The 18,338-nt window shown below is 44.9% G+C and overlaps 1 pseudogene; it reads left to right on the top strand.

Annotated features, from left to right (window-relative positions):
• The first annotated feature begins 11,347 nt into the window (after positions 1-11,347).
• On the top strand, positions 11,348-12,716 carry LOC110546739 (heterogeneous nuclear ribonucleoprotein A3-like; annotated as a pseudogene).
• Positions 12,717-18,338: the final 5,622 nt, after the last annotated feature.

The raw sequence follows: 18,338 nt of genomic DNA, 5'->3' as shown, positions 1-18,338 counted from the left end.
CCACCTCGAACACCTTGTTGATTCAAGTTCTTTCTAACTCCCTGTCTTAGGAAGTTAGACCCTTCTGGGTCTGAAATGGGGGGGAGCAAGGAGTACCCTTAGTAAGCAGCTAAATTAAAAACGTTATGTCCCCGGGAGTGGCTAGCGGTAAGCCACTTCCAACAAGAGCTGCCCTTGTTTATCCCACAGTATAAAAATGCCTACGGCGGAAACAGGAGGCTAGAAACACCATGGAGAGAGAACACCCTGCTCCGCGTGGAAACCTCTGTCAGGGGCAGCAACATGCCCCTTTCCCCAGGGCTTCCCAGCCTGCTGGATGATGAGCACCTGATGACATGCTCTCTCTGCTTCTTGCTTACCTGTTCTTTTACTCTCGTTTTCTGAATATATGATAGACTCTTTCTTTTAAAACTGGAAGAAGTGGATGCATAGACCATGCTCTGCATGGAGCATGGACTTGAGGTTGGAAGGCATTGTTTTACTTGTTTACTTTTTGTGGTTGCTGTTGATTGTTTAGTTTTGTGGCTCTGGGCACGGAAGCCAAGGCCTTGGCTTACACTAGGCAAGTGCCCCAGCACTCAGTCCCACTCCCAGCTGGAGAAATGCCCTGTAGGTTGTTTGAAGCAGTGATCCACTGGGCTCAGGCAGGACAGGTTTCTTTAGGGTATTTTGTCCAAAATTCACTTTTCTCCTATGTGCAACCTCACTAGAGCTGTGGAGCGTTCATTCTTCACACTCACCTCTGGCTTAGCCCCCCTTGCTTGTCCCCCTTCCCTGCTAGCCACCCCCGACATGGCTTCAGAAGCCATAGCATGCCACCCCACCCCCTCCACTCCCCAAACTGCTTCTATTTCTGCCTCTTTGACAAGTTGTGACATATTTGGGAGCAGCTGCTGCCTGGGTGGAGATGTCTCTGCTTTCTCCTGGCTCTGTCCGCTGCCCCATCCCTCTGCCGACAGCAACCCAGAATGCATCTTACATTATCTTCTTGGCAACCCAGAGACTAGCTTTCCTCTAGACTTCTGCAGGACTTCCCAGGGCTCCCGAGTGATCCAGGAGAGTCTTTGGCAAAGAAAGCCAGTGGGGGTAGAATCTTTTCTGTCAGCTCTACAGTGTTGTGGTTTGTGGCAAATTTCTTTCAAACTGGGCTTCACCCTTCTGTATTTAAGATGGAGGTGATGACTAATGTCTTCCCTGCTAATTTGTTGCTGTGGAGAGTAGGGGAAGTCTTCCATTACTCTTGTCTGCTCTAAGGAGGTCTTTCTCTGCTACCCTTTCTTCTGAGCTAATGGATGTGCTGGAACCTCTTCTATCACAAAAATCCCTCAGCTGCGGCTCTGCACTGGCCTTCCCTTCCTCTCCATTTCTAGAAAGAGGTGGTAACATTTCCTCCCCTGCCATTCACTTGCCTGCTCACTGGCTTCCACCTCCCCTGGGTCACTAAGACTACTCCTCCCAGGCCAAGCAGAGACCCTCATCAGACTCGGTCTGCACCACACTAGATTGCTCTGTTGCATCTGGCTGTGTGGACCATGCCATTCTTGAAACCTCTCTCTCTCTGTCCCTATAACCCTCCATCTTTGGTTCTCCTCATCTTATCTCTTGCTCTCTTCTTTCCTGCCTCGTCTGTCCTCTTCTGGCTCTTCCACAAACCACTTTTTAGGAGGACCACTCTATTCCTGTTCTTTTCTGCTGTGTCTCTTGGCAATCTCATTCTCTTACCTAGGCTTCAGCGACCATGTGAAAAAAATGACTTGTGACTGTGAGCTGCTCCTGGCTGTGATGGGCTGGTGGCTCCTGCTTCTCTGCTTCCTTGAGTCACAGATGACAGATGCATGGGTTTGGTTCACGGCTCCACTTAGCTGTCTTACAGGCTTCTAAAGTTAAATATTTCCTCCACTCCAGTTTTGCCTTTATTGCTAAATGATGCCACCACTCACCAAAAAAATTCTCTTCACTTTATAATCCACTCACGTTCAATAAGTTTTATCTTAGCAATTCCTTGATTCACGTAGGACTAGGAATCAATTTTCACTAACCAGAATAAGAAGTCTCACTGAAAACATGGACGTTTGGCAGAGATCAAAGCAGGGATATGCCATAGTAATAAAGTAAAGGGAACTCCTTATCTGCCTTCCAAAGGTATAAAGGCAAGCAAGGCTAGGTGCAGCTCCTTGATACAGCAGTGGCATGAGTAAGGCCCTGCTTTTACCCCTGACACATAGGAAAGTCACGAAACAAGCCTTGAAGGCTTTTAAAGTCATGTGATTGTTTGTGAAATAATATCCAGTAGTCTTTAAATCATTGTAATAAAATCTAACGACCAGCACTCAGGAGGCAGAGGCAGGCATATCTCTGTGAGTTTGAAGCCAGCCTGGGTTACAGAGTGAGTACATAGCTACACAGAGAAATCCTGTCTTGAAAAACCAAAAAATAAAATAATATAATATAAAATAAAATAAATAAAATAAAATATAATAAAATAAAAACCTAACAATCCGATGTGTGAAATTCTCATTCTATCAACAGTAGTTGACAGCGGGGGCTGGAGAGTTGGCTCAGTGGTTAAGAGCACTTGCTGCTTTAGCAGAGGACTCCAGATCCACTCCCAGCTCCCACACAGCAGCTCACAACACCCTTTTCTAGTGTCTGTGGGCATAACGTGGGTGTGTATGGTGCACATACAGACAAGCCAGCAAAACACTCGCACACATGAAACTGAAAACAAAATAAAAAGTAGCAGACAACAAAGAAGCAAGGAAAACAGTGTGACCCCCTAGAAGAAGAACCAGTTCATCCAAACACATCCAGAGATGACAGAGGTGGTAAATTAGCCCTCAGGCCCCTTAGAATAGCTGTTATAAATGTGCTTGATATACTCAAAGATTTAAAAGCATGAACACAATGAACAGACAGTTCTGGAGGCTAAATTTGAAAGCAGGGTTCCAGTATGGCAAATTCCCATGGGGGCTTCTTTTTTCTTGTTATATTATAAAATGACTGCTTTCATGCTGCTGTGGCCTGTCCTTGGTGTGTTCAGGGAGTCCTCCCTCCCTTTTTCCCTCCTTCCTTCCTTGGTCCTTTTCTCTTTCTTCACTGTCTCTATGTAGTCTAAGCTGACCTTGAACTCTTGATTGTTTTGCCGTAGGCTTTTCTGTGTGATGGGCTTAAACGGGTGCCGCTATACCTGGCCGGCATCTTTTCCTCTGAGAGTACTAATACCATTGGAACAGGCTCCACCCTTATTACCTAATTGCGTCTCAAAGACCCCATCTATAAATCCTATTATACTGGGGTTAAGGATTCAACTTGAATTTTTTGAGGGGTATATGAATCAGTCAATCCATAATAGATTAGTGTATGGTTAGCCACTGGGGAAAAAAAAGGTTCACTGAAAAGGAACACAAAGCAGTGGATGCTATATACAGTGAAACAGGAAAAGAGGCTAAAGAGCTTCAATGTTCTATGAGAAATACCATACCAAGTAGATTTACATGTGTGTAACTGAATTCCAGAAAGGGGAAGAGAAAATTAGAAGAGAAAAATGAAAATGTTAAGGTTGATGAAAATTGCAAATTGTTATATCTAAAGCATTCAATAAACCCCTGAAAGAATAATCACAAAGAAAACCACACTGAGACGTATCACAATTAAATTGCTAAAAAGCAGTCATTAAGAGAAAAATGTAAATACCTGGAGAAACAAAGGTGCATTTTATATGGAGGAACAAAAATGAATAATGACTGCCAATTTCTTACTAACTACTAGGAAGGACAGAACATTTAAAAGAGCTGAAAGAAAAGAAAACGAGTCAACCAAATTCTGTCTACAGTGAAAACAACTTTCAAGGGTGGTGATGGGATGAGAACTTTTTCAGCCAAGAGAAGTTGGCAAGGGGCTGGAGAGATGGCTCAGCCATTACAGGCCAGGCTCACAACCATAAATATAAGAGAAGTTAGCAGGATTTGTCACCAGCAGATCTTTACTACAAGAAATGTTACAGGGAGTTTCCTGAGAAGAAGAAATTGATAAAAAAAAAAAAAGTAGAGATTTAAATGTACCTAAGGGAAATGAAGAAAAGTGATAAATATAAATGAATAAACATATGGAAAGGCTATTTACCTTGATATTAAAATTCATTTAAAATATAGTTACTTATTTAAAACAAAATAATAATGATGCATTAAGGTGTTTATTATATATACATATATATATATATATATACACAAAATATATAATAATAATAGTACAAAGATAGAGGTGAGCAATGGAGGTATACTGTGATTGCATTTCTCCATTCCATATGAAGGGGTAACAGGTGAGAGTAGACTGTGACAAATTAGTGTTGCTAACACTAGAGCAGCTACTCAAAAGAGCCAGAGGTAGACAGCTAATGAGCTTGTGCTGAAGATGCAGAAGGGTGTTTAAAATAGCTCACCTAGGATAGGAAGAGGAGGAGAAGACAAGTTAAAAACAGTTTGTGAGACAGTAAACCTAATCTCATGTATAAGGGCACAAATACAAGAGAGTGGATTTGAAAGAGCAAGCTCCAACTTCGGGCTGTCCATAAGAAACTATGGTAAATAAGTAGATGGGATGAGAGTAAGCGGACAGGAAAACTTATACAATGAAAACACCATTTTGAAGAGAATGGTGGCTTTATTACTATGAGATGAAAGGCGATTTGAGAATGAGGTTCTGCTGGGTGTTATGGTGGACTGTGAAATGTCCTCCATGGGTTCCTGTGTTTGAATTCTCAGTCCCCAGAGGTGGTGCTGGGTGGGAAATCGTGGAGCCTTTGAAGATGCTAGCTGCAGGCCACTAGGGGTGGGCCTTGAGGGTATAGCCATGCTCTGCTTCTGGTCCCCTTTCTGGCTACTAATCCTTGAAGATGTGTGCCATGCTGGCTTCACACTTTCACTGCCATGCACCCCATGGTGCCCTCCCCAGAATGATGGACTGATGTCTCTTGAAACATAAGCCAAAATAAAGCCTTCCTCCATTAAGTTGCTCCTGCTTGGCCACAGTAACGCTAATTCACTATCCTCAACACACCAGGGATAAAGAGGCACATTACATAACGATAAAGAGATCCATTTATCAGTAGGATTTGATGGTCCTGTATCAGTCTCAATGGCCTTCAACATCCACGAAACAAAAACCAAAAGGAGAAATACTATGTTCCAGTGCTCCTCCAGTAATTGACGGAGCAAGTAGCTGAAGCAAATGTGGAAATAGAGGGCTTAAATAACTGTGTCTGTTTTATCAATTGATATTTGTAGGATGTTCCACCCAACAATAACAGAATACTCTTTTTCCCCAAATGCACATGGAACATTCTTCAAGATCGTATGCTGGGCCAAAAAACACGTCTCGATAAAATTTAAATATTCATGATGATAAACCCATGTCCTGATCACAATAGGATGAAATAGGAATTGCGCTAAACCTTTGATTTTTCCTGATGGCTCCAAGCAATGTGATGGGTTGTGGTCCATAGGTACAGACACTCAAATTAGCATCAAGCCAAAGCTCAGCTGGGACCGCTGATTCCACCCTCAGCTGCCCTGGAGAGGATGCCCCCGGGAGCTGCAGTGAGTTTGGGATCCCAATGACTGATTGGTAGGTACCAGGTCCCCAGCTGCCATTCCCGGGCCTGTACTCCACCAGCTCCCCAAGGAGAGAAAGGCTCCTAGTGGCTGCGCCTCGAGTCCTCCCCACAGCGAGGGCCCACATTTGTTAGGCGAGCTTCCTCTTGCCATCTCACTGGCTTTCTTAGGTGTTCCATCCAATTTTTTCTCTGTCATCTTGACCTTCCTCCTCCAGGGTATTACCCACTGCTTTTGTTCCTGGCTGCCCATTTTCAGCTCAGCAGGCTTGCTTTTCCAGACAGGGTCTGAGAACCCTAATTCTGGGACCTTGAGCTTCAAGTGAGAGCTGAGACACCAGGCACCTCAGGTAGCCTTCCCAGCTCAAACCGCTCCTGGCTACCTGGAGTCCAGCAGAGTGGAGCCAGAGTGTCTGCCTGCTGGCCATAAAGAGAAAAAAAAAATCTCTTTATTTTGCTTGAGAGACTCTTGAGCCAGACTGCTTGAGCTGAAATAATAGGCATGTCCCACCCTTCCTGGCTGGTTTCCTTATTAGTAAGTCCAACTTCTCCTGCCCTCTCCTCCTTCAGATGGGACAGTCCTAAAGCTGTTGTCAGCCTCGGAACTTTCTGGTGAGAGGGACTGTGTTTTCTTTAAAGAGTGGGTGGTCCTGATGGCAGGGCTTATGTCTCCTCAAATAGACAGGGACTGCCTCTCTCACTGGGCTCTGAATTATCTTGCTTGGCACTTCCTGGGGAGCTAGGCAGGAACATAGGGGGAGGCTGCAGAAGGCTCTGCCCTGGGAGAGGAGCCATGGATCCTAGACAGAGCTCTCTATGCAGGGCAGGCGAGCAAACCACACTAAGCAGCTCCCACACAAGCCATGTCACTGCACCAGGGGCTCTTCTCCCGCCAGGAACAGCTAACCTGGAGGGCTCTCCCATGACCTATCTTACTCCTCTGCAGGAGACATTGGAAAGCCAGATGCCATGGAGCCCTGGCTCTGCCACTTGCTAGCTGAGTGACCTTTTTATTTAATATGTTGGAACCTTGTCTCCTCACAGGCCAAACACTAACCAGAGAACCTGTTTCCCTAGGGTATCATGTGCTCTGTGAATGCTGGCTGAATGGAAGAATCCATATCTGTTTCCTTTCTTTGGGGGAATTTGGGAGTGGTCTAACAAGCCTTTGATAAATTCTAGTGTCTGTGGGAGGGACAGGTCATTGACATGACATTTAGTTCATTCTCAGCTTTTAATCCATCCCAGGCACACACTTAAATAAGTTCCCAAAATGGAACCCTTGGTAATGCATTCCTGAGCTCTGGTCATGAGAAAATCCCATCCAGTGTCACAACCGCCCCCATGGCAAAGACAGGCATGTCTTTCCTTTGACTCTTCCGCAGCTGGAATGGGGACTGTGGCATAACTCCCTGGGTCTGGATTTCTGATATAGCTCTGTCATTAACTGGCTCTGTGACCTTGGGAATTGGAAGCTGATATTATTGAGTGAGCCTTACTGCTTGCCACTGGCTACGTTAGATGTTTCTTTTAAACACTACCTCACTCACGCCTTGCGAAATATCTGTGGGGTAGATAGCAGGCTGCCCTTTTACAAAGGAGAAAGCTAAGGATCAGAGAGGTTTAGACACTTGTACCAGATCACACAGCTACTAAGGACTGAATGGAGAGCTCCCTGAGGCCACAGCCTCATTCTACTGCATAGTGGAATTCTCTGGGGTCCACAGTTTCCTGGTCTGTAGATTAAGAAGACTGTATTCAGTGTTCTAGAAGGTTCTTGCAGCAGATTTATGGAAAGATCTCTGGAAATTTCTGCTCATTTTCTTGGCTCAGCCTCCTTACACTTCCCCAGTCTTCCCTTTGTCTCTCCTAGTCCCTCTTGCCACCCTCTCCAGCAAGTCACTGTGAGACCAAATGTTTCTCTGGAGTCTGGGCAGTCCATCTGCTGCGTTCCCTGCATAGCTGGCTGTGGGAACACTGCGTTCCACCCTCCTGACCCTGAAGTCTGGAGTGTTTTCCCCAAGCCTCCTTGCTTATCTGCATTCCCTTCCTATAAGAGACTTAGGTGGCCGGTGGCAAAGCCTGCTGCCTCTTGAAAGCAGATGGGCTCCTGACATTCGGTGGAGAGAGAGAGAGAAAGAGAGAGAGAGAGGGGCTGTACTTGCTTCCTAGGCTTGCAGAAGGAGTTCTCACAGCCAAGCATTCATACTCTCTCCCTGTCTCCCTGCAGCCCCGACTTCGTCTTCTTGGCCTAGCTTTGGCACCCTTAGCCTGTGAATTGCTGATCTTCCAACACCAGGTGTCTGGCTTTCCAAGTCCCAGTCTGTGTCATGCTCTTGCACTGTATGCAGGCTTCTAGAAGGAGCTGCTTCTCTCTTGGCAAGAGAGACACTCACACTTCCTGGTGCAAGGGTGGAGAGCAATGGTTTCTGGACATCTTAAACCTGGAGTTAACTGCATTCTCCATCTAGTGTCACATGATAGGTGCTGGGAAGTCATGGAAAGTACCCAGGACTCATCACAGGCTGCATGGGGGTAGGGGACAGGGACAGTGTGCCATCCTCCCATGTCATCAGCCACAGCTATGTCATCAGTTAGGACATTCTCGTTTACTGGAACTGGGGGTAAGTAGTTCCCAAGGTGAGTCGAGGAGTTAGATTTCATTATTATTTTCAGACTGAGAGTCATGGCTTGAAAGTTTGGTGATGGTGCTAATGGAAGGTTGAACCCATGCTTCCGCCCAACCTGGCCTCCTTTAAGCCAGTGGTTCTTAACCTGTGGGTCATGACCCTTTTGGGGGTCAAATGGCCCTTTTACAGGGGTCACCTAAGACCATTGGAAAGCACAGACATTTATATCACAAGTCACAACAGTAGCAAAATTACAGTTATGAAATAACAAAAAAAATAATTTTATGGTTGGGAATCAGCACAACATGAGGAACAGTATTAGAGGGTAGAAGTGTTAGAAAGGATGAGAACCATGGCTCTAGGCAATGACAGTCCTCCTCATTAAGGTGTTCTGCTTCAGACCTTGGACAGCCTTGGTGACTAGCTTATTTTCAGAGTATATATGCAGTAGGCAATAGGCAAGTGCACACTGTAGATATTCAGTGCACATTTATGAATTAGCTGAGCTCAGTGATGGAGTCTATATCAAAACAAGTCCTTTTCGTGTTACCCAGAGGAGTTTCAGGGCCATTTCACAGTAGCCTTCTGCTCTTGATCTTAGGGAATTCCTGCTTGGGACCTTGGTGGTACTCACCAAGTAGGAAAATTGAGGCAGTCATTCAGAGTGGCACAGAATGGTAGACTAAGAGGGTCAGGGACCTGTGCCTCGATCTTTAGGAGATGCCACCTCAAAGGCAGATGAACTGATCAAGTTCTTGGGGTTTTCTTTGTTCTGAGGCGGGTAGTCTTCTGAGTAGTGAATTTCTGAACATTCCATCCCCCATGAGAGGAGGAGCCTGGTACCAGAGCCTGCAGCCCCAGGGGTGGGGGTAGGACTGGTGGAACCTCACCTCCTGCCCCATGCTGCTGTGAGCTTAGCCTGGAGCAGATGGCATCTCCCAGCCTGCTCTTCTTTGGCTTTGCTCTAGCTGGCTGTCTCAGCAAGGCTTGGCTCCTGGCCTTGGAGGTTGATAGCCAACCTCTGGCCTTTGACACCTTGAGTTACCCCCCTACCCCCACCTGTTAAGCACAGCGAAATCACAGATGCATAAATCATCAGAGCTGGGAGACATCTTAAACCAACTGTCTCATTTTAACAAGGAGAAAGTGAGAACTGGTTAGGGAGTGCCTTGCCTAAGGCAACAGATGGCAGAGTGGAGTGAGCCATATTGGACTTCAGCAGTTGGCCTGCCTTGTCCTTAAGAGCCAGGAAATGTCTGATGCCTTCCACAAGTAATTAGATTGCCTCTACCTGGATGGCGGTTGCATATGAGCTCTCTCTCTCCCTCCCTCCCTCCTTTTCCCTCTTCCTCTCTCCTTTCTGTACTTTTCTAAGAGCCAGATCTTTGTTTCTACCCCACCCCAATTAAAGCTTTTCCAATTAAACTGCAGAGGATCTTGCCTCTGTTAGGTGTCAAGAGGCAAATGGGACATGGTGGAGGATATCTGGGCTCTTGGCTGCTTCTCCTTCCTATACAGAGCAGGCAGAGAGCCTCATGCTTACAGCTATGAGGTCCTGCTTTGGTTACTCACTCCCATCAAACCTTAGGTGTTTTTTTTTTTTTTTTTTTTTTTTTCATTTTGGAAGCAAGGATAATAAGGCACTTGGCTTGGTGCCTGGCATACCACTAGCTAATAGAATGTTAACCATTATTTATTATTGGTGGAACTGTAAATATTCCTGAAGTTAGTGGTTCTGTGCAGGACTTCCCAGCCTGAAGGACTGACCTCAGGCTCTATGACATTTCCATGTGGTATCTGCCCCACACCCCTGCCATCACCCCTCCCACATTCTAGGGAACCTCGTGGAGGTCTCAGCAGAACCCTGGATCAAACCATTGTCAGCCAAACCTCTTGCAGCTCACAGATCTCGACTGCCACGACTCATAAATAACCCCAAGGCCACCTGTCTGTGAAACTCCAATAGTCAGACCCAAAGCAAACGTTCCCCAGATCCCTGCCACTATCCATCCTTGTCTCAGTCTGTTTCTGGCAGGATTTTTGTTTTTCTCTGCTTTAAGATATAAAGCTCTTGTTTGCACGCTTTCTGTGTGCAGACGCTTCATCACAGCAGATGTGGAGGAAGTCTCCTGGGAACACTTCTCCGGGAAGGAAGTGCCCATTTAAAGAAATTGCATAGAAGTGAAGTGCTCCCTCCTCAGCCCATGGCGCTGGCAGGGTGGCAGCTGCAAGGTAGGTACAAAATGCCCAGAAAATGTGAGAGTCTGTGAGGCAAGGACCACACACAGCAAAGGGCTGAGAAACTGGCCTTCTGAGTCTCCAAAGCCAAGAGACTCCTCAGCCTTGTCGGGAGAGAGGATGAGAATCCCTGGGCTCTTTCTTCTCCATCACTTTACCTGCTAAGCAAGCATACCCTTACCCAGTCCTGTGTGCCTTGGACCCTTTCAACCTGTCAAAGAGACAATTAGTTGATTCAAATGGCTGTAGGCTGTAGACTGAGTTTGTTACCCTTCAAATTCATAGGCTGACTCATCACCCCAGAGTGATGGAATTTGAGGAGAGAGCTTGAGAGGTAATTAGGGTTACATACAATGATGAGGGTGAGGCCTTCAGGATGAGATTAATGCCCCAATAAGTAGGGATACTAGGGGGCTTGCTCTCTCTGCATGTGTACACAGAGAGAAGGTTGTGCGGAGAACAGCAAGCAAGCAGTTCCCAGGCCTTACTATGACCTCAGCATGCAGGCATGATGATGCTCAATTCCAGGCTGCAGTACAATGAGAAAGATGATTTCTGTTGCTTAAGTGTCCCAGTTGCTGGTATTTTGTTATGGTAGTCTAAGGTGACTAATAACTCCAAAAGTCAAATAGTCAGGTCACACAATGTTCTTAGTATGCTCTTGGGGGCTTCCTGAAACCAGTGCTGATGACGGTAGCTATTCCATTAGTGAAGCCTAGTGTGGAGGCAGCCATGCTTTTTTTCCATGTTGAGCCACCCCAACAAAAATCAACTAAGAAGAAAGGGGTGTTTATAAATACAGTACACAACAAGTCGATAGTGATCTTGGCTAACTAACCCTTTTCCTTGCTATTCCTAGATACCTCAGAGAAACTGTTTCTGTGGGGAAAGAGTAATGTGCACGTTGGAGGAGGCGAGTCCTTTCTCAAAATGGAGGGCCATGATCCAAAGGAAGCAGAAGAGGTGAAGAAGCTGTTTATTGGTGGTCTGAGCTTTGAAACCACAGATAGCTTAAGAGAACATTCTGAGAAATGAGGTACACTAACAGTCTGTGTGGTAATGAGAGATCTCTAAACAAAACGTTCCAGGGGCTTTGGTTTTGTGGCCTACTCTTGTGTGGAAGAGGTGGATGCTGCAATGTGTTCCCAGCCACACATGGTGGATGGGCGCGGTGGAACCACAGAGAGCCGTTTCTAGAGAGGATTCTGTGAGCCTGGTACTCATTTAATGGTGAAGAAAATTTTTGTTGGTGGTATTGAAGAAGAGTCAGAAGAATATAATCTGAGAGACTGCTTTAAAGAGTCTTTATGGCAAGATTGAAGCCATAAAGTTATGGAAGACAGGCAGAGTGGAAAAAAGATTTGCTTTTGTAACTTTTGATGATCATGACACGGTTGATAAAATTGTTGTGCAAAAATACCACACTATTAATGGGCATAATTGTGAAGTGGTAAAGGCCCTTTCTAAACAAGAGATGCAGTCTGGCGGCTCGCAGAGAGGTCATGGAGGTGGATCTGGTGACTTTATGGGTCTTGGTGGGAACTTTGGAGGTGGTGGAGGTAACTTTGGTGGTGGTGGAGACTGGGGTGGAAGAGGAGGCTATGGTGGTGGAGGGGGTGGTAGTTACAGAGGTGGTGATGGTGGGTAGAATGGATTTGGAGGTGACGGTGGCAACTATGGTAGTGGCCCTGGTTACAGTAGTAGAGGATATGGTGGTGATGGACCAAGATATGGAATCCAAGATGGTGGTTATGGTGGAGGAAGAAGAGGATATGATGGTTACAGCGAAGGAGGAAATTTCTGTGGAGGTAACCATGGTGGTGGTGGGAGCTATCTTGACAGGAAATTATAGTGGACAACAGCAATTGAATTATGGACCCAGGAAGGGGCTAGCTTTGGTGGAAGAAGCTCAGGCAGTCCCTATGGTGGTGGCTATGGATCTGCTCGTGGAAGTGGTGGATATGATAGCAGAAGGTTTTTAAAAAACAGCAGGAAAGGCTACAGTTCTTAGCAGGAGAGAGAGCGAGGACCTGTCAGGAAAGCTGTAGGTTACTTTGAGACAGTCGTCCCAAATGCATTAGAGGAACTGTAAAAATCTGCCACAGGAGAAACGATGATCCATAGTCAGAAAAGTTACTGCAGCTTAAACAGGAAGCCCTTCTTGTTCAGGACTGTCATACCCACAGTTTGCAAAAAGTGCAGCTATTGATTACTGCAATGTAGTGTCAATCAGATGTACATTCCTGAGGTCTTTTATCTGTTGTAGCTTTGTCTTTCTTTTCATTACATCAGGTATATTGCCCTGTAAATTGTGGTAGTGGTACCAGGAACAAAAAATTAAGGATTTAAAGAAGAGAGAGAGTAATGTATGTTCAGGTTTCCACCCATGAGGCAGAGAGCGCGTGCAGCTCATATGATGGTGGATGGGAGGCAGAGAGCGCGTGCAGCTCATATGATGGTGGATGGGAGGCAGAGCAGAGCAGCAACAGGCTAGACTCAGGCAACCTCAGCCCCCAAGGGTGCACCCCAGTGATGAGCTTCCTCCAGAGTGGTCCCACGCTCCACTTTCTAATAGCATATTCAAAGTCTGAGCCTATCAATGGCCTAAACCACTCATTAGGTCAAAAAGTTCTCATGATCTAATCATCTGAGGAAATGCCCTCCTGAACATGGCCAGAGATGTGTCTGATTTCTTAGGCATTTCCCAGTCAAGTAGACACTCAGGACTGAGCATCCCAGCACATTTCTGAACCACTCAGTCTGAGAAAGGGTCCAGCACCATTGCTTTTGAGTAATTCTCTCCTGTTCCCCTGTGAGTGGAGGTGACTCAGTTAATTTTGTGCTTATGATTCTTTTATAAGATTGCCCCATTTTTATCTCCGAATGGTGTATTTTTCAGTTGATGTGTTTTTAAATAATTTATTATGGAATCAAAATGTGTTTTCTTTTATGACTAGCCTCTTTCATCTGTGCTGTGTGTTACAATAATTTTTTTATCTATATTCAGTGATAAGTTCTCTGAAGGGAATGACCCCACAATTACTAAATTTTGTAATCTTTTTCCAATTTTAGAGAGTTGGACACTATGTTTCAGCGAGTATTCAGTTTCAAGCTGCCCAATTTCCTGAATGGAAGAATTATCTAGCATCTGTGTGTTGGAGTAGAAGTGCTTGGGCCCAGAGATGTTGCTAGATTATGCAGACACTGTCTCCCAAAGTGACTGCAGCAATTTATAATACACACTTTTGTGTGTGCATGTGTGTGGTGTGTCCAAGTATGTACACATGCATGTATCTACACTCATGCCTGGAAGCCCAAGAGGACATAGGATGCCCTCCCTTAGTCCTCTTTGCCTTGTTCTAGAGCTACAGGGGCTCTCACGGAACCTGGAGCTCACCAGTTTTGATGTAGCTGGCGGCCAGCAAGCCTATGTTGCCCTCTTGTCTCCACCTGTACCAGCTTTGGGGTTACAGATATGTGCAGCATGTCTGACTTTTCATGGCTGATGGGGATCCAAACTCAAGTCCTCTTACCTGCTGAGGTGTCTTCCTGCCCTGATGACCCTATTGATTGTGATTTTTGTCAGACTTATAGTTTAATTTGTCATTGTAGTTAGCCCTGGCTATCTTGGAACTTGATGTGTAGACAAGGCTGGCTTCGTACTCACAGAGATGAGACCTGGCTTTGCTTTGAGAGCATTGGGATTAAAAGCATGCGCTATCATTCCTGTCCCTGACTTAGATCTTTGCTCTCGTTATTTATCCAAAGGGACTAAAGTAACTTCTTGGTTAATGTCTGAATGTTCGTCTAGCCAAGCTTTTGCTTGGATGCTCATTGGTCATGGAGATTTTTCTCTGAAATCCATTTTAAGATATTTTGTTTATTTTTATTGGGTCAAACTTTCTGTCACTGTAGAAATACCTAAGATAATGAAACTTAAGTAGAGGAAAGCTTTATTCCAGCTCCTTGTCCTAGTTTTGCTTTCTATAGCTGTGACAAACACCATGACCAAAGGAAGCGTTGGCAGGAAAGTGTTTATTGGCTTACAGATTCCAATTCTAGTCCATCGCTGAGGGAATTCAGACCAGGGACTCAATTAGTAACAGAAACCACAAAAGCCGTAGAGGGAGGCTGCCTCCCTAAGGCTGGCTGGCTGCGCTTAGCTTGCTCAGCCTGCTTTCTCAGATCACCCATGACTACCTGCCCAGGGATGATGCCACCCATCGTAGACTGGACCCTGTCACATCAATCACTAATCAAAATGCCCCATAGACTTGCCTCCAGCCAATCTGGTGGAAGCTTCAATTAAGCTTCCCTCTTTCTGGGTGAAAACTCCGTGTCAGGTAGACAAAAACAACTAACCAATACACTCATGGTCTCAGTCTGTGGCTTTGGGCTCCACTGTTTGGGTGCTTGTCGCAAGGCAGAACATCACAGCCTGGAATGTTAGCAGCTTTTCTTGTAGCTCTGATAAACTCCTAGCAAAGGAAGTTTAGGGAGGGAAGGGTCACTGTGGCTGGCTCGCAGTTGAAGGTGCGGTCTGTCACGGAGGAGGAGGAGGTCACATTGCATGCACAGCAAGGAAGCAGAGAGGGTACTCAGGCCCGTTTCATTTAGTTTGGAACCCAGGTCCTCAGGATAATGCTGCCCACATTCATGGCAGCTTCATTGCTTATGCATAGAGATAAAAATAGGCTTTTAATAATAATTTTATGTAAGTGCTAAATGAACCTGCAAGTTTTATACATTATACATTATACCTTATACATTATTTAGAAAGATTATGTTAACAGTCATGTTGTTAGTTAACACCAAGATTTTCCTTCCACATTTTTAACCCCATTTTTCTTCATCTTTGAATTTTTTTTTTTTAAATCAGTGTGTATATGGAATGTGTGTGTCTGGCCTATCACTCTTTGGCTATTGCTTTGAGTCAGGGTCTCTCCTGAGTCTGAGGCTCCTGTTTTCTCCTCTAGGCTGAAAGCCGGCAAGCTCTAGTCGTCCTTCTTCGTCTCTGTATGCTTGAAGCTGTAGTTCCAGGGTGCTGCGGTCTGAGCTCTGCTCCTCATGATTGTACAGCAGGTGCTCTTACCTGCTGAGCCATCTATTCAGCCCCCTTTTTACATTTCTCTCTTTTCTTTCTTTGAGACAAGGTTTCAGTTATGTAACCCTGGCCGGCCGGGGACTCACTTTGTAGGTCAGGCTGGCCTACAACTTCACAAAGCTCTACCTGCCTCTGCTCCGCAAGTGCTGGGATTAAAGGCACATGCCACATTTCATTACATTTTTATGCATTTTAATTTTGTATCCCTTTATTGCACTGCTTCTGGCCCTAGTGAAGTGTTGAAACCTCAGTAGCAGACAGTCGTATTTATACCTGCTCTCTGAGGAGAAATCTTTGTGTATTTTACTACTAAACAAGATACTTGGTGTTGCTTTAATAGAGAGATTTTTAAAAATCCGATTAATGGAATTCTTTTCTAGCCCCATTTTACAGTGAATTTACCTTATAAATGAGATTTGCAGGAGGAGGGCTAGAGAGATGGTTCAGCAGTTAAAAACACACACTGCTCTTACAAAAGACCTGAGTGGGGCCTGGAGAGATGGCTCAGCAGTTAAGAGCACAGGCTGCTCTTCCAGAGGACCCAAGTTCAATTCCCAGCATCCACATGGCAGCTCACAACTGTCTGTAACTTCTTGACACCCTCACACAGACCTATATGCAGGCAAAACACCAATGTACATAAATAAATAAATAAATAAACAAACAAACAAATAACCAAGGACCTGAGTTTGGTTTCCAGCACCCACATCAGGTGACTCAGATCCACCTGTAACTCCACCTTCAGGGGAGCCATGGCCTCTGGGCACTGTAGTAATGTGTGCAAAGGCACATGTACACATAATTAAAAATAATAAAATAGATATCTTAAAAAGAAATTTGGGCTTTTAATCTCAGCACTCAAGAGGCGGAGGCAGGCGCATCTCTGTGAGTTTGAGGTCTACAGAGAGCATTCGAGGTCTACAGTTCGAGGTCTGGTCTACAGAGAGAGTTCCAGGACAGCCAGGGCTACTTAGAGAAACCTATCTTGAAAAAAACAAAAACAGAAAAAAAGATAGAGAGAAATTTGGATAGTATCAAATAATTTTTCTATACATGTTGATATCATGCCTTTTTTGTTTTGTTCTTTGCTGTGTATTATCATGAGTGCATTGGTTTTTAAATGTTGAATTATGTTCATAAATAACTTTTATGATTTTTACCTCTTGTATCACTGTGTTTAATTAGTTGATATTATACCTAGGATTTTAAATATGTGAAGGCAAGAGATTGATGTGTGATTTTCTTTTATGCTAATGTTTTAGTATTGTGAATAAGCTATTCTCATAATATAAATTTGGAAGTGTTCTTCATTAGCTTGGGGAATTTGTTAAGCAGATTGGTGCTCTGTCCTTCCTTAACTATTCAGAAGATTCCACGTAGGAACCATTGTGGTGCTGGAGTTTTGGTGGTGATGTTTTTTGTTTTGTTTGGAAAGAGGGTCTCGTTCTCCAGACTGGCAGTGCAATCCATGTGTAGCTGAGGGTGGCCTTGAGCTCCTGGCCCTCCAGCCTGTACTCCTGAGCGCTGAGAGTACACCTTGCGTGTCTGGCTACTGTGTTGTTTTCTTTGTGAGATTTTTTTCCTGACATTTGTTTCTTTTCTAGACACAGAGCAAACCATCATTTCTCTTTTCATTAGTGTTGATGTGGGTGCTGGGAATGGAAGTTGAGCCGGCTGCAAGAGCAGTGTGAGCGCTGTCCCCTGTGCACTCTCCCCAGCCCTGGTTACGTCACTTTTTAATAAAAGGATAAGCTTGTCCCACCTCCTCCCCCTCCTTGGTATGTCTTCCATTGTGTTATGAAGCTGCAAGAAGGCCCTCACCAAGTACAACCCCTCACTCTTGGGCTTCTTAGTCTCCAGAGCATAGTAAATAACCTATTTATAATTTGCCCAGTCTGTGGTGATCGGCCACAGCAGCAGCAGATGGACTAAAGCACTCCTCAGAGGTCAGAATGTGCTCCTCGGCTCCAGGCTTGTGGGCACGTGAGCAATGCTTCATGGTAAATGCCCAGCGTACGTTCAAAAAGTTCACAGCGCAGGTGTTGAGTTTCGAGTCTGGGTCAGGATTGCTAATTGTTCTACTCAGCATTTCTCTAGACCTTGTAGTATTTTTGACTTTTTGTTTGCCACTGTTCACATTAGGGTATAATAATGGCATGGATCTTAAGTCTACATGTATTATAGGTTTTAGATATCTGTGATAGGTCTGCATGTACAATAGGTTTCGTAGGACAACACCATGACTCAAAGCAACTAGGGGAGGAAAGGGTTTATTTTATCTTACAGTTTACAGTCCACCCTCCAGAGAAGTCAGGGCAGGAATTCAAGGCAATAACTGATGCAGAGACCATGGAGGGATGCTGCGCACTGGCCTGCTTCCCTGGTTTGCTCAGTCTGTTTCTTATATAAGCCAGGACCACCCACAATGAGCTGAGCCTGCCCACATCCATCATTGGTCAAGAAAATGTACCACAGGCTTGCCCACAGAGCCAGTCTGATGGGGATATTTTCTCAACTAATATTTTCTCTTCCCAATGGTTCTAACCTTTGCCAAACTTACATACAAATTAATCGGCAAAGTCACCTACTGAGAGAGCTATGGCAAAATTTCTAACTACAGTTGTATCGTTGATCTGTTCATTTGAGAGGACAGGTGCTTATTGTATTTCAAGGCTGTACTAGTGATACATGAACACAACATTTTAAAAATCTTCTGTTGAATTTATCTTTTTAGTTTCTGTTCACCTCTTTATTGCAT

This window comes from Meriones unguiculatus, chromosome 11 (assembly GCF_030254825.1).
Source record: "Meriones unguiculatus strain TT.TT164.6M chromosome 11, Bangor_MerUng_6.1, whole genome shotgun sequence".
In the NCBI taxonomy this organism is placed as follows: Eukaryota; Metazoa; Chordata; class Mammalia; order Rodentia; family Muridae; genus Meriones; species Meriones unguiculatus.
The sequence above is the reverse complement of the archived record's forward strand: the minus strand, read 5'-3'. Positions and strand labels throughout refer to the sequence as shown.